The sequence below is a fragment of the Ambystoma mexicanum genome, chromosome 8 (genome assembly GCF_040938575.1).
Source record: "Ambystoma mexicanum isolate Mex_15411 chromosome 8, UKY_AmexF1_1, whole genome shotgun sequence".
NCBI classification, from domain to species: domain Eukaryota; kingdom Metazoa; phylum Chordata; class Amphibia; order Caudata; family Ambystomatidae; genus Ambystoma; species Ambystoma mexicanum.
Window position 1 is genome coordinate 246,231,171 of NC_090929.1, and position 23,584 is coordinate 246,254,754.

Below are 23,584 nucleotides of genomic sequence, written 5' to 3' on the forward strand. Positions count from 1 at the left end.
CTTTTCCCCCATTCGATGGCAGTTTCCCCTACCTAGTTGTTGCCTGACCTATGCAAATCACCCCTTCCTAAACTTGGAATTTTGTCTGCTTTTCAGAAATATATGCCTTTCTGTCCTCCAATTTGGCTTTCCTGCCCTTTTCTTCAAAAATCGCCTCCCTCTCACAAAACGGTTGATAACCACATCAAAATATTTTTTTTCCATTGCCACTCAACCTGTTCCTGAAAGCCAATAAATTTGGGAACTCAGCACAGAAAACCATTTGTTCCTAGCTCTTAAAAGGAAAAAAACACAGGCTTCTTTGTACATCATTTTATTGGCATTTTTTGAAAAAACCCAAAATGTTCACACTTTTTCCTTATTTTCTCTCACCCCCCTACAGAAACCTGGAATTCCTGGGTGGCGTTATGACCGCCTACATGTGGGGAAAAAAGGAGCCACATTTGGCCGAGATATCTCATGTAACAAAAAAGTTACAAGCCATTGAATGGCCACATACCAAAATCACCAAAAAAGGCCCTGGCACTGGGGAGAAATACCCATGGCACTTAAAGGGTTAAACAGCTTGCAAGAGTTGGCATTAAGGCCGTACAATTGACATTTTTGTTTGCTAATTGTTCCATAACATCTGCAGCACATGCATTATCACCATAATGTGCATTAATGTGTCGGGTTTTCAATATTGCTTCTGCTTCTTTAGAATGTATACCAACTCTGATCCTTTTTAAGATGTTGGCATAAGTGAGATCTGTAGATTGCTGCATGTTTTCTGTTAATTCTCTGTATTGGAAATGTTGCCAAAGGTTGACATTTCCAATGCTGCCATCAGTTTTACGGCAGCGATTTGAGTACTTCTTGTAATTTGAGGTGAATCAAAGCCAACATTAGGTTGGACACCATGCTCACTTCATCTATTAGTAGCATTTTCCTTTGCTGCAATACTCTGTGTAGTTCCATTGCAGCTTCTGTAGAAAGTTTGTAATAGTTTAATTTGTTTTGGTGTTCTACTGGCAGGAGTATTAATCGGTGTAAAGTGACACCACCTATGTTGTAGGCAGCTAAACCTGTGGGGGCAGTGACAATAGCTGACAGTTTGTTGTTTGTCAATTGTTGAAGGAACTTACTGATGATTTTGATTAGGAATGTTTTGCCAGAACCAGCTTCTCCACTGACGTACAATAGGATAGGTTTGTAATTTTGGCAGGTGCATTCTTTGTTTTCATGTTGTACACCATGTGCAATTTCTTTTGTTACTTCTTGAAAAATGATGCTACGTTGCTCATTGTTTAGTTTTGATTGCAGTATAGTTAAGTCTTCTTTATCTTCATATTGACACATGGTGTGCTCTATTTTTCTCATAGCTAATTCTGCCTCATTTGCTATTAGGGGCTCTCCCAGTGGTTCTTGGCTTCCTGTTACAGAAGGTTGACTACTGTCAGGAGTGTCCTTATCTAGTTGGGCCTGGAGTTCTTTGTCGTGTTGCTGTTCATTGTGCAACATTGTTTTGTACTGTGTAAAGTTTACATCAGTTATAGTGCTTTTATTTGCTTTGAAAGCGTCTTCATATGAGTCATAGTTATCTAGTATTTCTTTTTCTTTTCTCCATGGTTTAAATAGTTGTAGCAGGGCATGTAATATACTTATTTATGTTGAGGGGTCTTTAATGACAATTTGATATGATTAATTAAATTTGGTTCGGTGAGTTTTACTAAGCTGCATTCACAGTTTGTCACTCTGTATTTACCATTTTTTTCATCAGGTTTTATATTATTTTTGTGTGTGTAGTTTTGGGCTATGTGGTATAGACACATGGTTTCCAAAGTGGTACTCCTGTTTGGGTAGTATGTGTCCAATAAATTGTTTTTTAAAATGTCTTGGCTGTTGGAATCATGTTTGGCTATTGTTTCTATATCTTCATATGATTTTAGAACTCTTTTTCTAGATTTAGCTGGACCAAGACTTAGCCATACTATATTTTTAGATTTACCATACAGTGCAGTACCAGTTAAACGATCAGCTGCTTCATAGGGTCCACATTCTCTATGGGACAGCATTTTTATGCCCAAGCTGTATAATTTTTGAGATACTTTTTTATCTGATGACAGGTCATTCCAGAGGTCTTGCAGCTCTGTCTTTTCTGCTTTGGTTAAGTATGCTGTGACATATCAGGCAACTGCAGTAAAATTGTCTGCAATGTACTGCACATCTATGTTTGCATTCCATAAGTGGGCAATGATTACATTGTAATCATTGATATATTTTTCTTCTTCTTTTCTTTTTATGTAATATGTATTTTTAGGTGAGTTACCTTTAGCACCTTGTCTAACTAAAGACATGAGGTTGTTCACCTGACCTGTATTTGTAACTGATCTAGGGGAACCAAATCGGCATTTGGTGTAGTATTTCCCTTTGTTTTTGTATTTGCAACAACAATACAATATTTTCCACATTTGTGTCTTTGAAATTGTAAAATTTGTGCATGAAGATCACTATTATTGGATTCCGATGGAATTTCACAAGTGACATATTTTTCAATAAACTGTAAAACAGTGGCATAACTGTCTTGACCAAATTTAGGAGCATCTTTAATCCATAAAAGCATGTGGATATGTGGTGCTCCTATGGCTTGGTATTCTGTTCTCCAAAAGAAGTGTTGCACTTCTCCAAGGGGAGGAACTGTTTTATTACAAATAAAATGTAGCATAGCAATGAAGCGATTGTGAAAATATCTTGAAACATTAACAGGGTCCAGAGAACAAAGTTCTCCAGGTGTTAGTATATCTATGTTTGTTTTGTTTTTGTTTGATATGCGTAGGAAATCATGTAAATCTTCCCATGCATATTCTGCACAACTTAATGTAACAAACCAAGTGGGTGGCCCAAGGTTTCTGATCATACAACGTACATCTCCATGACGTCAAAACCAGTACTTTTTAGTACCACACATATTTGCTAATAGATTTGTAATATTTGATTGTAAAACCTCATCGTTTTGTTGCACTTTTTGTAATAATTTTGTAGCTGTCATATTTTGAAAGTGTGATCCTGATTTTAATATGTGTGCAACTCCGTAACATAAAGTTGCTAGTTCACTTTCAAAGAGTAGGTGGAATATGTATTCCCAGAGTTAGACAAAATGTGGATCTTCAGAATACATCCGTAATGAGCGGTATTCTGATGCTGATATTTGAATAGGTCTATCATCGTACCTTCCTCCTTTGCCAGTAGGAAAGACTAGAGGAAATGCAACCTGCTTCTATACCTTTTTCCCATATGCTGATTGGTGATCCTTTTGTTTGACGCATATGGTATGTTTCCAGTGCATCTTCTATGGTGTCATTAGAGTGTAATGGATGAATTATATAATGGTCTAAAGTGTTTGATATTGTAGCAGGATCTAGTAGCTCAAATTGACCAGCTTCTTGTGTCTCTTGAATTATTTCAGTTGTATCCTTCAAGTTTTCTTCAATATTAATTTCTTTGCAATATTCATTATTCTCTTTAAGATATTGCAAGTCTTCTCTAACTTTATGTAAATCTACCAGCTGTTGCCAAATTTTTTGTCTTTTGTAGGTACTCCATTTACCAAGATAATTAAAGATTGTTGCATTGGACGTTGCACTCCTAGAGTGTGGACATTCCTTTTAGATCTGATGGTAAATACACTACTTTTCTACTAATACCTTTTACTAATTCAGAGGGAGGTAATTTTGCAGTTTTTGGTTGAAGGTGTGGTATTGCTTGAAATGGGTGCACTGTTTGAATTATGATGCTCTCATATAAATTAAGTTATTGAAGGGGTTTTGGTAGTGGATATAATTCCAAATTATTTGTGATAGCACGTGAAGGAGTTTGGTTGTTGTCAAGTTTTGTAGTGCAGCAACTACAAAGTATTACGGGGTCAGTTAGTTCTGCTGTAAGGTAGAGAGCTAATTCAAACCATTTAGAATCTTCATTGTCTTCTATGTTGTATGATAGGTCTACAGTTTTTGTGTTACTTTTGTAAAAATTTCTGCGGCAACATACACACACGTGGTTTGGTACTTCAGCTGATGCACTTTTAAATTTGAGTATTTCTTTTTAGTATGTGTGTAGTAAAAGGTTGCCATGTGTAGAATTTTTACTAATTTGGTTTACAGCTATTTCATTCTGTAAGTGGGTTTCACTTACAAAATATTTTTTCTGAATATAGTCGATTTCTTCTAGTAGGTCTTTTGCTGTACCATGTAGAAGAAAGTTATTTAAATTGGCTAGTGCTAAAGCAGGACTTTTAGCATAGTACAGTTTATAAACTAGATTTCTTATAGTTGAGTGATGTGTTGATATCCTTTTGATATCATGGAAGGTGGTTTTGCAAGTAGGTCCTGTAATGCAGGCCAATGAATGTCCTTGTAGTCCTGTGTACTTGCGTACTGGACAGGTATCCATATTTTGCAGTAGTTAATTTTCATTTTGTCTTTGCTTTTCACATATTGATTAACGAATTGACGTAAAGACTTGAAAAATTGTTTGGGAATGTTACACATTGACGTGCATGGCCATTTGTACACTAGACGTTCTGATTCAGTTGAATGGAGGGGTAATTCTAAGTTTTTAGGGCATATTTTTGTAAGCAGTACTTCTTGTTCCATTATGGTATTATTAACTTTTTCATAACCTCGACTACTGCTATGTATGGCAATTGTATTTGTTTGCTTTTGTTTTTAGGCTTCTTCATTAAAGTATGGTTCTGTGCTCGTAGTGTGACTCCATTCACCTCTGCAGATACTTAAGAAGTTCTTTCTGTTGACATTTTGTTTATAGAGAAGTTGTTTTATAATTTAGTTATTTGTTTTGTTAGTGGTTTCATTTTGTTTAACACTAAAATGAATAACTTTCTTTTGAGAAGAATTGCACTATCTATCAACGCTTCTAAGATTAATTTCCTACGATAGGTTTTGAGCGTTGAACCTGGTTTCTCTCCTGTTTTTATAAGATTTTGAAGGACTTTGTGATGGAACATTTTGGCTAAAATACTTTTCTTGGTATGAATACTTTGAAGTATATCAAGATTTAAAGAAGCAGTTTTATATGTAGTGATAGCTGATTTTCTATTAATTGTTTTTTGGTTTGGTTTACATTTTGATAGAGGCAAAGTTTTTGTACTTGAAACTTCTTTTGTTTCACTAAATGACTGTATTAGCTGTTTTGTTTAAACTTTTTTCACAAATTGTGCTAGAGATGGATGCTTATGTTGCACACTTTTATTTTCATTTGCTCTACTTCTGCGTTGCTTTCTACAGACTTGATTTTTGGTAGGCATTCTTTAGGGTCTGTTGAAAAAAATAAAGCAGGTATGGGTTGGTGTGTTCTGCAATGTATGTGTGCTGTGTGCATCAGTGTTTGAGTAAGATGATAAAGATGTATGTAATGGTGTGTGATTGTGCTTTGGGAACTACAACTAGTAGGGATGGGTATTATTGAATTAATGTGTTACTAAACTGGGGTTCAGAGGACAGAAAAAAGTAAGCTAGTGGTGTGGAGAAGTATAAATAGTATATCTAATGCTATACAATTAAAACAGTTGTTTGTTCTATAATGTCTAAATTCTAGCGGTTGAGTTGGGTAATTTGTGTGTCGAAAAATAGGAATTTGTGGGCCATTTTGACTGTAAATCGCTGTTTAAGACATGGGGATTTGTGGACAGAATGGTGAAGAATCTCTTCTTTTAGGCACAGAAATAGCATGAATTAACCTTACAGTGTGTTTGCGTAATAATACAAATATTATGGTGATATTCTACTTACTTTTTTTCTAAAATGAGCAGGTTACTTCTTAGTTCTTTTTTGTACTTCAAATTTGGCTGCTTCTTTTCAGGAGAATGGTCTTCACTGCAATTGTAAAAGAAACAAATTAGTAATTTTGTTTGTATATAGAACTGTTTTTAATTTTTAATTAGCATCCTCAGGGCCTTTCTCAAAACCATTAAAACTATCTTATTTACATAAGATAGGTCACACCACTTGAATGCATATGATATGTTCTTAATGAACAAATTGTATTGCAATTACTAACTGTAGCAAACAAAATATCTTTACTATGTCTTGTGAAATTTATAATGTAGCACTGAATACCATTATTCCTGTAACTAAGCTCTTCCAAGTGATAGTGTAATGGGCTGCTTGTCCTATATAAATGTAAGTAATTAAATAAAAAACATATGTAATTGTGCAAGTATTATTATTTCAGATTTGAATATAGAGTGTGCATGCAATTTTGTTTGACTATATGTAGTCTTTTAAAAATGTTAGTTTAACATGATTTGAGTGTGTGTGTGTGTATAAAGAAATTAAATAGTATAAAGGTTTGTAAGTGACAGTTGATTTTAGGCAATTGAAAAAAGACAGTAGATTCATTTTACAGATTATACAAGCTCAAAGTCAGTTAGAAAATGTGTTCATGTACTGTACAGAAAATATACATACCTGTAGTTTGTGTTCATGCATATGGATATGCTTGCAGCTGCAAGTAGAAATCTTGGAGACCTGTACAGTATTTCCTGTAGCTGGTGCTTGCCAATAATATGACACTTGTACTCAGAGAGATTCACAGTACATTTGCAGTGCTGATCTATGATGATGCAGTTAGATGTAGAGGTCTTGAATGTGATTGGTGGATGGTCATGTGACTTCTTAGCTACATCCAATGAGGGAATGGCATAGAGAATGAAGTGGAAATGGTAGAAGGGCTGTTCATGTTATGATATGTCCGCTAACGTGGCGGTAGTTCGCAGACATCGGGTGTTACATCCGGGGATTTTTGGGTTCAGAAGTCATGCAAATGAGAATGAGCACTGAAAGGGATCGGTTAGGAAAGTTTTGTGGGTGTGTTGTGCCAGGAGAGAGCTTCGCAGATACTCTTTTGGCTGAGAGAAGAACAGATAGCTATGGCTGTGTGTTTCAGAAAACAGATTGTTTGGATTTTGGGAGACTCGTGGATACATTGGTTGAAGGTACATGCAGAAACCTGTGGAGTAGCTGTAGATCTTGGATTCCCACATGTGGAAGTACACTGGCATGGAATACTTGGAATGAAGTGGTTGGACTTGTTACTTCTCTGTGCTACTTTGGAGACAGAGCAACATCCAGATATAATTATAATTCATTGTGGAGGGAACAGTTTAGGACATGTGTTTGGAATTTCTTTGCAATTTGCAATGAAAGAAGGACTTGGGAAGGTCCTGGACAAATTCTCAAGTAATTTTTTCACGGATTGCGCAGAGGCAAATGTGGCTTTGTTCTTCTTCATTTGGTCCACAAATGGAGAAAGCAAGGTGCAATGTCAATAAGGCTGTTTGTGCCTTTCTAAGAGATTTTGGCATGTCCTCTTTTCACAATGAGAATATTATGTTTCGTAGGACATAATTTTTCGCAGAGATGGAGTCCATCTAACTTATGCTGGCAATCAGATTTTTCTAAGAAACATACAAAATGCATTGCGACATTTTTTAGAATTACAGCATCCATTTTGAAGTAGGTGTTGAGTATTTATAATTTGTGAAACATAAACTCCTCCCAAAGGCTCTTTTCAGAGCCACCACTTCCTCCCAGAGAAAATTGCAATTCTTATGACAGGGTAGCACCCCAAAATTTTAGATGTCCGCGGACTTCTAAAAAATACAAAGGGCCCTGCTTCATTTATTTTCACTTCTATTTTTTAACTGCGAAAGGCGGCTCTAAAAGAGACTTTTTTATTTTTGTTATTTTATATATTTTTTGTTTTTTTTAAACACAGCACACTAGGAGAGGAGGGGAAAGGAGGGTAAAGGGGGGACGCCAACCACGGGGATAAGAAAGGGCGAGCTGAGAGAGGAAGATGTAGAATGGGTTTTATTTGGGTAGTGAGCAGGTTTTCTCGTGCTCTGAGACAATAGTCTCAAAAGCACAATGAAGTTGCTCCCCCCTGCAGAGTACTGTGTCGCAGTACATACACACAATTGTGACCCTCGAAAGGTAAGGGTCATCAGCAGTATGTATGGCCTGTGAGGCAGCTTGAGGAAGACACTGTCCCACAGAGGTGTTCCTTGTGGTGACAGGATCGGAAACGGAGGATGAAGTAGAGGAAATCAACCTACTATGCTCCTCGCAAGGTACAACCCTGCGAATGGTCCCAGAGTGAAATGACCTGAGGTGTCGCTTCATGGTTGTGGTCCCAAAGCTGTACGAACCATGCCTCCCATGACTGAGTACCATTTTGCACTCATTGCAGGTAACTTGGTTCGCACAAGCCTTAGGACCATTCCCATGAATGGTAAATAACCGCCACACCGAAGATTCACACCTAGTGTGGGTAGTAGGGATATCCACTACCTCATTCTCGTCATCTTCTTCTTCCTCCTCTGCATCCTCACTCATGTTCCCCTCTTCAGGCCTTTGAGGAGGTGGTGGTGGTGGAGGCGGTGGGGGTGGTGCTGAAGCAGGTGCAGCACCAGGTGGCTGTAGTTCAGCCATGGATGCCATCTCGATGATGGTGTAATCTGCAGGTGGCAGCAAAAATCGCTGTGTTCTGAAGAATAGCCAGAAACACAATGAGAATAAGCTCTAGGGCGTGGTCTTTTATAGGGGTGCTTGTATGGGGTTCGCGGACATGCGCGCCGTCTGCGGACAGATCGAACACAATAAAAGGTTCAAAAGGTTTCAAAAAGTATGTAGAAACTCAGGATTAGTATTTGGGACTTGTGCTGTAGTGAGTTTTTATTGAGAAATATTGTGGATTACTTGAAAATTTACTTTTAAATTGTTCGGGGACATGAACAGTGTCCACATTCAGAACACGCGATCAGCGTGGGCGTGGTCACATAATCGCTCTGCGAACATGTTTGCAAAGGAAGTGGCCGTCCGCAGGACACCAAATGCACGGACATTGGTTTGCGCATGCGTGTTGATGTCCTACGACACTGCTCCGGTCCTGAAGTGACAGCATTTGTGTTCTTAGAACAGGTTTAAGTTGCTAGCGACACTGCGGACAGTTAGTGTTCTTCAGGAACACCTCCATTTTTGTTTATTTACGAACATTTCAGGATACCGCATGTGTTCTAGAATAGTTTCAACTTGCTAGCGAACAGTACGGACAGGTATAGTGTTCTTCAGGACACCTCCATTTTCATTTATTTACAAAAATTTCAGAACAACCGCGCTGTCCGCGGAAACCTAAATCGTTTTTTTTTTAAAAAAAGCTGAAACTAATTACAACACAATATAAAAATTTAAGTTTATTTAACATATATTAACAATTTATGACAGAGAAGGTGAGGCAGAAACGGAAACAAAAACAGGAGCATTAGGGATGGAAGTCTCATCAAAACGTTTTGCGTTATGAAGAGGGTTTGGGGATAGTGATGTAATCAATGACATTTGTGATGTCATCTTTGATGTCATGGGTGTTAGTCTTAGCAGTGCACGGTGGTGGCGCGAGTTATGGTTGCTTAGCTTATCATAACTGGCGAATTTCAGGGTTTTTTCGGTTTTACTTGGAACCATAACGTCCCTTTAACACGTTTTTTTCACTGAATTTCATAGGTTTTTAGTAGCGCAACTTAACCATAACATTCCTTTAACAGTTTCTTTCACTGAATATATATATATATATATAGGTTTGTAGTGGGGGAATGTCGTAGTTGCCTCATTCCAAGCTGTGTGGCCAGTTTCCTCGGCTGCACCTGAGTATGGAATGAGATTGTCATGAAACAATACAAAATTAGCAAATGCAATGGTTATAGTGTTTTAGGTGTTGGTATTCCCATTGCTAGGCACTTTGAGAGTAAGAGGCAGGGTTATTCTTTGTCATCTATTCATCCAAAATAAACATACTGTGAACGCTCAGGACGTCCAGGCAGAGGGTGCCCCAATTTATGATTCCATAAAGGCAATAAGAGGACAGATTGATCATAAAGGCTAATAATCCAGTATATGGGAAGAGTCTGGGAGTATGATTGGATACCTGTAGTGCTATTTCTACTTACGTATGTGCCTGAGAGCTTGCTATGTTTCTTTTTAACATAGCGAACAATGGATTGGTACGGAAATCAACACTAATTGGCTGTAGTTAGAAATTGCCCAGATATCTCCTTACAATGGACATGTGCTGCATCCCTTCAGAGACAGCATGTTCAAAGGTTCTCGGGTGCACTGGGAGAAGGTCCATCTGTGCCTCCATCTTGGAACATGCTGGCTTAAACCAGCTTGGCCAATGGGACCCTGTTCCGGACCAGATGCGCGTCAGGGGTGTTGGCCCTACACAAACTTCTTCTGAGGAGAACTATGCCAGATATTAGATATCTTCAGACCAGAGCGACTAACCTGGAAGTAGAGGATCACATGATAGTGGGGGACATGATAGAAGCCGAAGATGGACTACAGATGTACACAATGAACGTTATTATTATGGTTGGGGGTGTGAGAGGTCAAATGGATGAGATTGTTATTATGAGGGACCAGAACATGAGGGAACAAAAGGGGAAGGTGACTTGGAAGTGGGTTGGGTTTGATTTGGTAGTGGGCTAATATTGTGTTTTTTTTTTAAATGGTTTGCAAACCAACATTAAAGAATATCTTGCTTTGCCCAGTTCCAATAGGACTCTTGAGTCCTTTTGTCTGATTTTACATTCATAACACCGCAGAGGCAAGCTGACTATGGGGGTGATTTCAGAACAACATTGATGATGAGATAATTTGTTCCACCCCACTGTGACTACCACTTCTGAGCTGGAGGAAAAGTACCACTGATCATGCTACCAGCGGTACAGTCAATTAAAAACCCAATTGTCCTGCTAAGCTGAGGCTGCTGCTCGAGCTTTTCATCGTCATTCAGAATGGTCGTGCTGGAGTGTTGTTGTCCTATGCATGTCTGCATGTTCTTCTCAACTCCTGTTCGAATGCTATAACATACAACACTCAGAGTGACTTCACATCAGAAGTAAAATGTCTTTTGCAACAACTGGAGGAATACAGCGATGATGCACATCGCTGTCAGAAACCTCACATGAGAGAAGAACGACAATTAGGAGGAGCAGAGGTTGTAACAAACTAGTATTGGGTGACATAGGTAGTGACTGTGTACTGATGCATGCTGCCTCACAATATTCTAAAAAATAAATAAAGGTTAGAAAGTGGCAGGCGAGTCACAGCATTATCTGAGACCTTTATTTATGCAGAGTGTTCCTAACCTCCCTCTTTTCATTCAATCCCTGAAGTGGAGAAAATAAAATTGACCCAATGGGAAAAGGGCTTCCTTCGTTATATAAGGCAACATGCGGGCCCTTCTTCATCCCAACAGAAAGGTGCCCATGTTAATGCATTGCCTTGCCCATGAAGGGAAATGGATGCATGATGCCCGCTCTCTCCTTTCAGATGAGGTGGTGTTGGGCCCAGGTGTACTGAAGGAATTCAAAGTTGCTCTAAAATGTAATTGGAATCCTAAAGCGAACACCATACAAGAGAGATACTCTTCTGCTATATGGAAACAGGAGAAGAATGGGATAGTGGAGTATTATGGCACTGCTTCTACCTACCCTGCAAATTTAGTGAAAAAAATTGTCAAGTATATAGATAATCAATGTATGGTGCTTTGCACTAACACAAATATAAGGATGGCGCTGTGGCTACAGAGAAGTTGGCAAAGTGCGCTTCAGGTGTGACAACAATCATATTAATGCAAGCAATTTCCAACAGATTAAGGACAATTGCAGTGTAAGAAGTTGGGTAGTTTTACCAGGCACTCCAACAGTTTTACAATCAGACAGAAAAGCAAAAGCATTAGTAGGATCACAGAGGGGTCTCCTCACCCTCTCTGGATGATGATGATTGTGAATGTGATGATGTCTGTTAGGTAATAATTGATGTAGTAACCCTGTGGGAGACTGCACAACCCTTGAATACTTGGTATTAGGTAACCCACCTTTTGGTATAGGCCTGTACGACACAAGTTATTAGTGTGACTGAGCAGCCAGGCTTATCTCGAGAGGGGTACATATGAGCTGTAGAGCTGTAGCAATTATACTTGTTGTATATAATTATACTTATATTTATACTCAAGGTTTTTGTTAGTAGTTAGTAATTTATTTTTTTTATTGTTTATTTAACAGTAGTTTTTAAATAATCATTCTTTAGAAACGGCAATATATGTAACTATCAAATATACTTTAAAATACGTTTCCAGATTCAAGACAAAACTAGTAGATACTCTTTAGAGATACTTCTAACACACTTCCTACACTGTGAGGTGACTTCACTAACTATAAGTAATGGCATTTATATATCACTAGTACACTGTGTAGATTCTGAGGTTTGTAGAAAGGAAAGGTTAAGGGAAGTGAAATTGTGAAACAGGTTCTCAGGACATGTGAACATTTAAATCTTCCAATGAATTTTAGATAAAAAACTTTCCCAGTAATATTAGTTACAAACCAACTTATCACCTATGAGGGAGAGTAGGGATCAAAGTCAAATGGACTAGAAGAGTCTGCAGGGAGCCAGGACAGCCAAAGTCTATTCGGAGCTGAGGCACTTCTTGGATAGTAACGTCTTGCACAAAGTTAGAAAGCTTGCTGAAGAAAAATCACTGTATGGTCCCAAGCTGTTACACTTGTGAAGGGTAGAGCTGAAATGAACTCTAGCAAAGTAGCTACTGCAAGTCTCAACTGAGAAGAACAAATCTAAAGACACTGACGTACGTAACCTATGTCAGAACAGTACCTTTGGTTACACGAAGAGTGGTCCAGCTGGCTTTTGTCTGGTTGCAGTGATGCAGATCCTGGTTGCCTGGGCCTCAGTTGTGTGGACAAGATGGAGGACATTGGAGGACTCCTTCTGGCAGCATTCAGAGGTCAGCAGCAGCTACAGGCTCTTTTCGGATCAGCAGCACTTTGCAGTTTCAGCACTCGGTAAATAGCACCACTGCGGATCTTGGATACCGGATGGCCTCCTTCACTCCTTGAGTCCTGCATTCTAGTGAGGGGACTTGAGCTCTGGTCGTCCTGCTTCTGGGGGGTCCTGTGGAGACTTCTGGAGGTTCTGGCCAGATCACAGACGTTGCCCTCGACTATGAATTTCTCGACCCCTGGCACCCGGTTCCTGCAGCAGCAAAGAAGTACAGCCAGTCAGGGAAATGGTCCAGTGGATTTTGTCTCAGGGTTAGTTGATCCCACTAACCCAAGGGAAGAAGTTGCCTCTTCCGGAGCTTCTCTTGTCGATCAGAAAAAGGAGATTTTAAGCACAGCAGCAGGGCTTCACTGAGCAATTCAAAGGTCCAGGAGGATGCAGCAAACTTTGTTCATGGTTTCTTCATCAGGTTGTTCTTCCTAGTGGTCGACTCTCTCTTCAGTCCCAAAACCCTCACCTTTTAAAGATCTTTCTCCCATTCATGCACAGGCTAGCTGTCATTCAAACAGCAAGGACAGCCAGCTAGCCAATCAGGACTGGGTTAATTCAGGCATTCCTAAAGACAAAGGAGAGTGGAGTTTTGGGAACCTTCCTCACTTCCAGACACACTGGAGCCAGACACACTGGAGCCTTACGAAAAATCTAACTCTGCGACACTGCCCTTGAGGTGCTGTGTGTTACCATACAAATAGTAGATGCCTATGGAGTGTGTCAAACTCCAAAAACAGAAACACATAATCCAAATCAGGTCAACACACATGAGGGAGTGAGAAAAAGGGCTCACTCACTCCAGGATAAAAATGAAAAAGTCCTAAAGTCCAGCAAAAGAGCTGGGGGTCTCTAAGGTTGAATGGAATTAGCATAGAAATTAGAATTCTCCCCAATAATGTCCTAAAGATAAACCAAATAGTGGTGAAAGAAAATGCAAATTAATGTTAAATCCAATGACAGGAATATGTGTACATGGCATAGAGGTAGAAAGGATAACTGATTCTGGGGATAAAGAAACCCTGATTTCCAGACATGTGTGGGACATGCATTAGGAGTGATACGGTATGGATACAATTAGGTGCTAGGATATTTCAATGCTGATCTATTCTCAATGTGTGCACAGGAAACATGATTTTTAGAAAGTGAGAGATGCTGCATTTGTACAAGCGAAGGAAGATGAAAAAAGTGGGAGCATATGTGGAAAGACAGTGAGAGATGTGAAGATGAATGTAAATAGAGCAAAGGTTAATAAGAGAGGAGAGTATCCACTGGAGGCAATATTGAAAAGAGAGAGAAAGCAGAGGATGAACAGAAGAGTCAATGTAGAGACTTGCTAGGCAGGAGCATTGAATAGAGATAGGTGAGGTAGGAACTATTTGAATGAGGAGTAGGGAGTATCAGAAGGTTGTACTGAAGAGAAGAATCAAATTAAGTGAAGACAAAGACCTGGACATTTCATGGTGGGAAGAGACATTGGTTTTGACAATGCATTTGTTAAAGATGTCAAGCAAACCTATTGTTTGTAGGTTACTTATTTAATGGAGCAATGTTGATATCATTACCCTGAAGTTTATAAATGTTCCAAGCTAGATATATGATGCCACTTACTCCATATCAGGATGGATCTTTTCCTTGACAAGTTGTATCTTACCGGGTACGTTTTATTTTCCTTACTGGGTATTTATAATGTGCCTACACATCAAGTGGTGTTTCAAGGCGCAATAAGACACAAAAGGGGAGGGGGGGCACAACAGGGCTAAAGAAAGAAAAGCAGCCCTACTAGGTCTTATGTCATACGGATCATGCAAGTGCAGTAACAAGAAGTGGGGGGAGATGGAAGGGGGGAAGTGCCATCACAGTGGAATGCACTAGTGATGAGGAGGGAATGGAAGTGCAGGTAGGAGCAGCGGGCGCACAATTTCTGGGGTGGAATGGAGGAAAAAGGCCCATGTGTTGGGTGAGTAATAAGGGAAGGCCAGGTGGACAAGTGCCATGGGAATGCAGAGAGTGCAGGGGAAAGAATGTCCATTTGACACATGTGAGGATCAGTGCTGCATGGGCTCAAGGGAAGCATGCCCAGCCAGGCTAGTGCAGGTGGAGGGAGCACAGTAGTGCAAGTGCAGGTTAGGAGGGGGGTCACAGAAGACCACGTGCAGGCATAGACTTGTTGAGGAGGGCCTGGTGCACTGTATGAATCAGAATAAACCAGAATTCCAAATGAGGCAGAGGGGGACATTAGCAGGGGAGGGGGAGAGAGAAGGAGGAAGAGAAAAGGAAAGGAGGTTCTTGAGAAGCTTCCAGAACTAAAAGAGATCCAGGTGAAGTCTGAGAGGAGCAGCACGGCCATTCCAGATGGAGGCCACTGCAGAGGAGAGAGAACTACCCCCCACTATCTGCTTGGAAAAGCATCTGCTCTGCAGAGAGTTGTAGCTAGAAGACCGAAGGACTCTAACAGGGAGCTTTTTATCAAGCGAGAGTTGGATGTAGCGGGGTCCCAGGCCCCAGAAAGCCTTTTGGTCTTGAACTGGATTCTCGCACCAACCGCGAGCCAGTGGAGAGATTTTAGGGCTGGAAAGATTTTGGTCCCTGGGCTTGAGGACAGGGATAACTCTTGCAATCTTATTCAGGATTAGTTGATGGGGTGAAAAGAGGATTTAGGCAGATTGAAGAAGAGGCTGTTGCACTAGTCAAGCCTAGAGAGGACCAGAGTTCTGGAGACATTGAGTTTGTCGTGGAAGGTGATAAAAGTTAGAATGCCTCTGAGTAGGTGTAGCTGAAAGTGGGCCTTTTTGGAAAGGTATGAGATGTGAGGAGAGACAGAGAGAGAGGATTCAAAGATGACACCAATGTTTTTTGCCTCACAGGAGGGTGAAGGGGCGCCCTTGGAGGGTGGCAGAGAGTAGAAGGGAAGGAGGGAACTGGGGTCCCAATGAGAAGGATCCCAGTCTTACTGGCATTAAGGCAGAGATTAATAGCAGTACACCATGCCTGAATCACAGTCAGTCAGTTGGAAATGAGAGAGGAAGAAGGGGAGTCAATGGAGGGAAGCTTGTATGAGAGCTGCACATCATCTGCATTACAGTAGAAGTGAGGAGAGAAGTTGGAGATCAAATGGGCTAGAGAGGCTAGGTAGATGTTGAAAAGCCACAGCAAGAGGATCCTTGAGAGACGCCACAGGTGGAGAGTGTGCTAGGGGAGAGAAAATGGCCCAACTGAACATGGGATGGTCAGTCAGAGAGGAAGGAGGTCAACCAGACCAGTGCCCGGTTCATGATGCCAAGGGTATCACAGAGACGGTTTATAAGGGTGTCATGATGGACCATATCAAAGGCAGAGGAAAGGCCAAGAAGGATGACAACAGAGGGAGAGTTGGAAATGAGATTGGAGAGTGTGTCTTCACTTGTGTTCAGGAGTGAAGTTTCCCTGTCTCTGTTTGCTCTGAAGCCAGACTGGTGGTTGTGGATACAACCAGCATATTCAGTGTGGTGGATCCATTGTGAGATGACCACCTTTTCCAAGGGTTTGCCCAGGAAGGGGGTAATGGGGATAGGGCATTAGTTAGCCAGACAGAAGTGGTGGGCAGAAGACTTTTTGAGAAGAGGGTACACAAGGCAGTTCTTGAGGAGTGGCAGGAAGGAGCAAGTGGCAAATACATGATTGCAGAAATCAGCCAAGGATAGAGAAAAGGCAATATTGTCCTTGATAGTTGTGGAGGAGCAGGGGGGGGACAACCTTTTTGGAAGAGACTTTCAAACTTGTGCCGGACCACTTGAAATTTTGGAAGCAGACCAAAACATGAATGTTCTCTTGTGCTTTGTCTTTCAAAACCAAAAAGGGAGTAGAACTGCCAAGGTTCACACCAATGTTTGTTAAATAAATGAAACAAAACATATAGATTATATTGGGGAACCTTGTATGCTTGTACTAATGGATTGAATCCCTAATTTCATAGCCCATGAGATTGTCCAGAAAGGAAAAATAAACTCACACACATCAGGGGCTGCGGATATACATGGTTTGTATTAGAACAAAACAAAAAAGCAGTTGTGAAAACATTACATATAGCAAAATTCAATAATATAAACAAAGACAAATGGTGAAGTCAAAATTTAAAGTAGTCTTCAGTGCATAATTATCTTGAAGTACAAAACATAAACCATAAGGGAAACATATGAATATCATAAGCGTCAGTAAATCAGCGCTCTTGTGGACCTGTAACAATCTAGGCCCTAAAGCAAGTGTACAGATTGATAAAGTATCTGGTATATAGAAAGCATCTAATCTTCAGGTGCCTAAAACAAATGTACAGAATTATGGATTATCTGGTGTATGGAAAGCATCTAATCTTTCAGGTGCCAAGGTGGCAGGGGGAACGTGGCCAGGGTAAAATGTTGAATTAAACCCAACACAGTGTTGAAATTATATAGACAATATATAATTACAGAACCCTAAAGGAATGAGTTCATGCATCCCCCTTGCATGTAATACACGTTTCGGCAGCAAAATCATCCATTTTGAGAATACATCAAAGGGATATGTATTTTTGTAAAATAGCCGCCTTCATCAGGGCGAATAGGCGGCCCCACATGGCCTTGTAATGAATCTCTCTATGGGGCAGGCTCCCCGGTCGGGCCTAACCAGTCAGGCTGGACTGTTGTTCTGGAAAAGGAATGTGCGGCCATGCCAAACCCCAACTTGTGCGGCACGGGAAGAATGGACACTGGAAATAGGTAAAAAATTAACGTGGTGAAAATGCGTGCTGCACTTATAGAAAGTAGTGCAAGTCAACGCAGGGGCCATGTTGGACTTGTTAGAGAGCATACACACTCCATAGCTGTGTAAGGAACTGAGGGGGTGTGCCAAAGAATGATATGCAAACTGAGCATACTAAAAAAGGGGGCAGGGGGGTTTAGAGTCACGTAAAATATTCAGAGTTAGCGAAGTACCTGGGCTTAGCTTGAGTGGCTCCCTGAGTCTTGAGGCTGGTGACAAGCTTAGAGGTCTAAACATGCCTCAGCTGGTAACATCACAATGAATGCAATGAACCTCTAAAGAATAGAGGAGTGGTGTCTGAATGCTCCTGTAGGTGTGGGAGAGCGCAAAGGAGACGTGTCCCTCACTGAAGGCCATGAAAAATCTAAGTTAAGCGTGCCGTAAGAAGAGGACTAATGGCATTAACTGTAGGGCACATAAGAAGTTGTGCCGTTCAGAAGCTGGATCAATAAGGAGGCAACGTTGCTCGTGTTAATCGTAGACAAGCGTTTGTTCATCTGAGCCACGGGAAATTAATTGGGTCTCTGATATCGAGTCCCAGGCAGACGCAATGATGCAGGCAGAGGGCGTGTGCAATGCTGGCGTCAGCAATAAGGAGGATGTGTGTGTCTCTGGACCTATAGGGATGCAGAGAACGTTGTGGCCTGATTTGTCTTTCCCCTGGTGACCTAACTGACTTACATTTCTGCTGTACCAACTGGATGTTTGGTTATTCTCAGACTCTTAAATGGATACCAGGCTTTTTATTGATCAGTCTCCCTTGAACTGTTTCTGGGCCTACCACGTATTTATGGCCTTTAACTATAATTCTCAAGTCACGTGTTCTCCGTGCACCACCACGCGTTGCGCTGCCCTGGCTGCACTTACTTTTCCTTTTCCCTCCCCTTGCCACTTCCTTCTTGCCTTTCATCTTGCACTGTTTGTTTTTGCATTTGCACGATCGAAAGGACACAAGGCCTTGATAGATTGTTTGTATTGTCTTCCATCTCTCTTTCCTTCCTTGTCTTACTAACCTTTGTGTCATTCAAATTGTATAGCTGCAAAAACAACGAGTGCAAAGGGATAGCAAGCGAGGAAGTGCAAGGGTGAGGGAAGAGGAAAACAGAACACAAATGCTCTAAGTAAATGCAGCCATGGCAGCACAACCCTTGGTAGTGCACAGAGAACAATTGGCTTTAGAACTACAGTTACAGGCCATAAGTGGGTAGTAAGCCCATATGCACTGAAATGTTGACTGATCAATAAATATCAGTCAAGTTATTTATACTCGCTGGTCAAGTGGCACAACAAGTTTAGCGCTCGCTTTGACATCCGTGCAGACTTGCTAATGCAGGTTCGAATTCCGGCAGGGCCAAACTCAGCCTTTCATCCTTACGAGGTCGATAAATGAGCACCACACGCCGTGGGTAATAATAAGCAGCGCTCAGTTACCTGAGGGTTCGTAGCACTATATAAATGCAAAATTATTATTATTATTATTAAATAGCCTGGTACCCAGTGAGAGTCTGGGAATAGCTAAACAACCAGTTGCAACAGCATAACAATAAGTCAGTTATGCCAACAGGGGAAGGACAAAGAGAAAGCACAAGAGAAAAGGAATGTTTAGAGGTGCTAACCAAAATTTCAAGTGGTCCAGCTCAGGTTTGAGAGAGGCACAGAGGCCCTTGCAGAAAGATACCCTATCTACAACTCAACTGCAACTGCTTAACTAATGTGTAATACAACTAATCAGCTCATATACCATAGAAAGTTTACAAAAAGTAGAATATCATTAATTAATCATTAATTTTGCCTATTTGTAATATATCTGACGTTGGGAACATACATTTTTCAATAATAAACATAATTGAAAACTGAGCAAGTCTTTCACAGCACACGATCAATTTCTTACATAACATAACAATTCTTAATTTATTATCAAACCATACACACTTACACAATCTTCACACAGTACAAAATCACCAATATAGAGTCACAAAAATACAGCTTAATATCCAACTAGAAAGTGCACACACATAGCCATAATATTTGTCAAGGGTACAGTTATACTGCTTGGTTCACAATACGGTTTCTTATGCATCCTCATTCAAATCACATCTTCTAATGTCACAGAAAAAAAAAACATTTTTTTGCAAATGTATTTTCTGTCAAACATAAGCAGAGCATCACATGTGATACTGCTATATCACGCTCCGAAAAACACTGAAGTCAAATATAGAAAACCCCATTTTCCAATCAATGCTTTTAAACTTGACCAAACGAGACACTGAACATACTTCACTTATCTTACAAATACAATAATTCGAACTGTACATAAAATATATAAAAACCGCCCATCAAAACTCACCTTCAGATGCTCCAAATAATGAATAGAACTTCAAAATCGACAAACACAGAACATGTGCACACTTTGAGCCCTGGGATCATACTGTCAAAACGTTTGAAAAATGTCACTTGCGTAACTTTTTACAATTCAATACCATAAAAAGAGGACTGTAGAAAGCAAACAATTAAAATGGCAAACACATTTTGATTACAAGTTATATCAATAAATAATCCCCAACACAATTCTCCAAAGAATTCTTCATACAATATATACACACTACATTAAAAAAAAATTTCATTTCCAACTACACAATGGAAACATGCCTATAGATGCGACTACACAGAAATGTTATCAGATGTACTGAAAAACACGCATTACAAAGAATTGAGACAGGTGTAGCCGCGGGCATGAACCCATTCATCATACCCGAGGCTACACCTGTCTCAATTCTTTGTACCAAATAATGCCAAACATACAATTGGCGAATTTGCAGCCACTGGTCAAGTAAGCGGTTAGTAGTCGTGGCTACCCGTAACATTATGGCACATTCAATAAGACATATTACCAAAGTGTATTAATTGAAACAACACAAAGGTACACATAATGACAAAGAATCATAAAAACATGTAAAATGGTGTGCTTTAAAATCAATGCAACAACATAATCCATGCTCAGTAATTAGAATCGCTACACCCACGGCTACAACAATAGCCATAGACGTGGCAACACCTGCAAAAAAATGCAAGATTTCCCATTGGCTTGCTCTAAGCCACAGCTTTAACTCATCATACGATTGGTACTCGTGGCTATAAAATACCTGACAGGATATAATGTTTCATTAGCTGCTGTCATAGCTGTGGCTATTATTAAAAAAAAGACTTCAAAGGTATTTTCTTTTTCCAAAATACGTTAAAAAAGTTATCTAGGTGGCTCTTAAAAGAACCTTTGGGTTCTTTTACCAACATATCACGAAAAAATATATTTTCAATCAGAAAAATAAACTTCACCTATCTGATGATGCAAATAAGTTTGAATAAGTTCTCTATGCTCTTTTTTAGAGGATTAATTTCCTTTTACCAAAGAGAAAAAAACCTGTGCTCCCTATCAAAAATGTTTCTCCACAATGACAGCATATACCTCTTATTTAAAAAAACTCCATCTAAAAAAAAATTGTAAAACCAAAAAAAACCTTATAGGCCAATGCTTTGACAACTCATCACCTATGTCCACAACATCAACATGAACCCCATTCTGCAAAGCACATCCACAGTCTTCTGAAGCAACAGATTATTCTCCTTCTGAAATTGACTCCTTTTTCAAATATCAAATAACACAATAAATATACCAGCACTATCTCCTGAAGGTACACCTCACCCGTAAACTATGAAAATGTACTATGTAGAAAAACTCTTAAAGGATAGTTCCAGGACTTTTTTTTTATTGTCCCTATGGTTCGGCCATGTGTTTTTAAGCATAAATCGGTAGATCGTAGAAAACTTTCCTATGGACCTTACCCGACTTTTCGTCCATTAACGCACTCGAAATCAGCCACCATTTTCTGATAATCCTATCATTTCCCCCCATCACCCTGGCTCACCTGCTTTTGCGGCACTAAATCAAATCCCCCGCCCCTGAGCCTGACATCAGCAGACGTGTACCGCCCATTTCCCAACGCCAAAGCATGTTTCGTGTAAACAATCGCTGCGCCTCAGCTAATGACGTGTCGCCATGGAAATGGCAGGACAACTCTTTCCTCAATAAGTATAAACACACAGTTTCACAACACACAGCAGCAGATTTTCAATTCCATTTTTCTCTCTGTGTTACTTTGAGTATTCTGTGACTCGTTTCTGTGCTCTGGTCAGCTACCTTCGCCGCTTCTAGGCCTTGTGAACACCTTTACCATCTCTGTAAATTATATTACTTTCTTTACCACACAATGGCTACAATAATGCCGTATATGTACGAACCCGAGTACACCGAGGAAGAACTACTGGAAAGGCAAGCATGCGGAAACGATGGGGATTCGGACGGCTGTTGGGAGGACCAGTCAACGGATGAAGAGCCTGGACCATGTCGCATGGACGGCGTCTCCACCTGGTGCACGTGCAATCGATGCGAGCTAATGCCAACTGAGGAGGAGAACTGCTTGCTGCCGTGAAAATTCCGGGTGCCCCGCCTACATTTCGGAAGGCGAGCCAAGTCCGCAATGCATCACCGAACTGCCAGAGTTCAGGGAAGCCTGCCTCTCACGGACCGTGTTGAGGATGATGATGGTGCTTATGCACGAACTTCGCGGCACTGTTCGTCCGCGTAATCCGAGTAACGAGTAAGTATACTCTGGTTGTGATGTCAGTGATGCCACTACTATTTCATGGTCGTCTCCCACATATAAAATTACATCTACATATCATTCGAATGCATGTAAATTGGTTCCATATTGCGCATTTTCTAGATAGAATTTTTTTCAAAGCAGAATGACATTTTTTACCTGAATCGACAGTGATAAGAAAGTTTTGTCATTTTAATACAGTTTGCATCTTTCATTTTCACAGGTGGTACAGGCTGGTGGCCTATCGTTGCTTCACTTGGTGGCTTCACGGGAGGCTCGGACAACGCGTTCGGAGAGTGATACCTGCCTGTGCGGTACTTGCCATTAGACAACATTTCCCCAGCGACAGTGGACAATACCGCAGATTTTCCCTGGATGTGCTGCAACCGGAACTTTACAATGTGTAATGTTTATTATTTATGTTCAATTGAAATTAAGATCTAAAATAAAACCCAACATACATTTTAACAATGGTTGTTTTGATTTTTTAAATGAATCTAGTGTGTCTCCATTGAATAGTCTTCCTGTGCTTTGTCTTGTCACACCACATGTCTCCGGCCAGCATCCTCCCTCACGCTGGCCGCCCACCTTCAATCCACATAACCGTTGAACCCATATGCAGCAGACATACATATGTTATTTTGCGGGTTGGCATCAAGCCTCCCGGCCTTGCCTCCTCCCCCAAAAATACTTTCCACACCACTTTTTTCAAGCGTTGGCAATAAAAGGCCGTTGGATTTTATTGATACAAAACATGGTTATAGGTAAATAATCAATATGGTTGATCATAATAAATCATCCTTTTGGGCACCGGGTACAGAGATGACCCCCTCTGGCCTGTGCCGCCTTGCCACCACAGGCCAGCCTGCTGCTGACTAACTGCCTAGGCATCCAGGGTCTCCAGGGTGAACTGCACCCATATATTCTCCTGGGAGGCTGAGGTATTTATAAACTCACCCCCCTGCCTTCCATGTACTAGATCCTGCAGCCTGCCTCTTACATGCAGTTAGATGGCCTCTCCTTGGTGAGGCCCTGCGGCAAACGAGTCTTGTCTGCACGACCACCGCCCCAATCCACCCCCCCGCCCTATCAAAGGCAGTTCGCACCGGGGTACTTGTGCTGGCAAGTGGAGCTGTCAGGGAGCGATAAAGGCCAAGAGGTTCCAAATAGCATGTACACTTCAAAGTGGTCTATAGAGCATGGGTTGTTGTTCCCATGTCTACCTCCAGACCCGTGTCTCCTGCC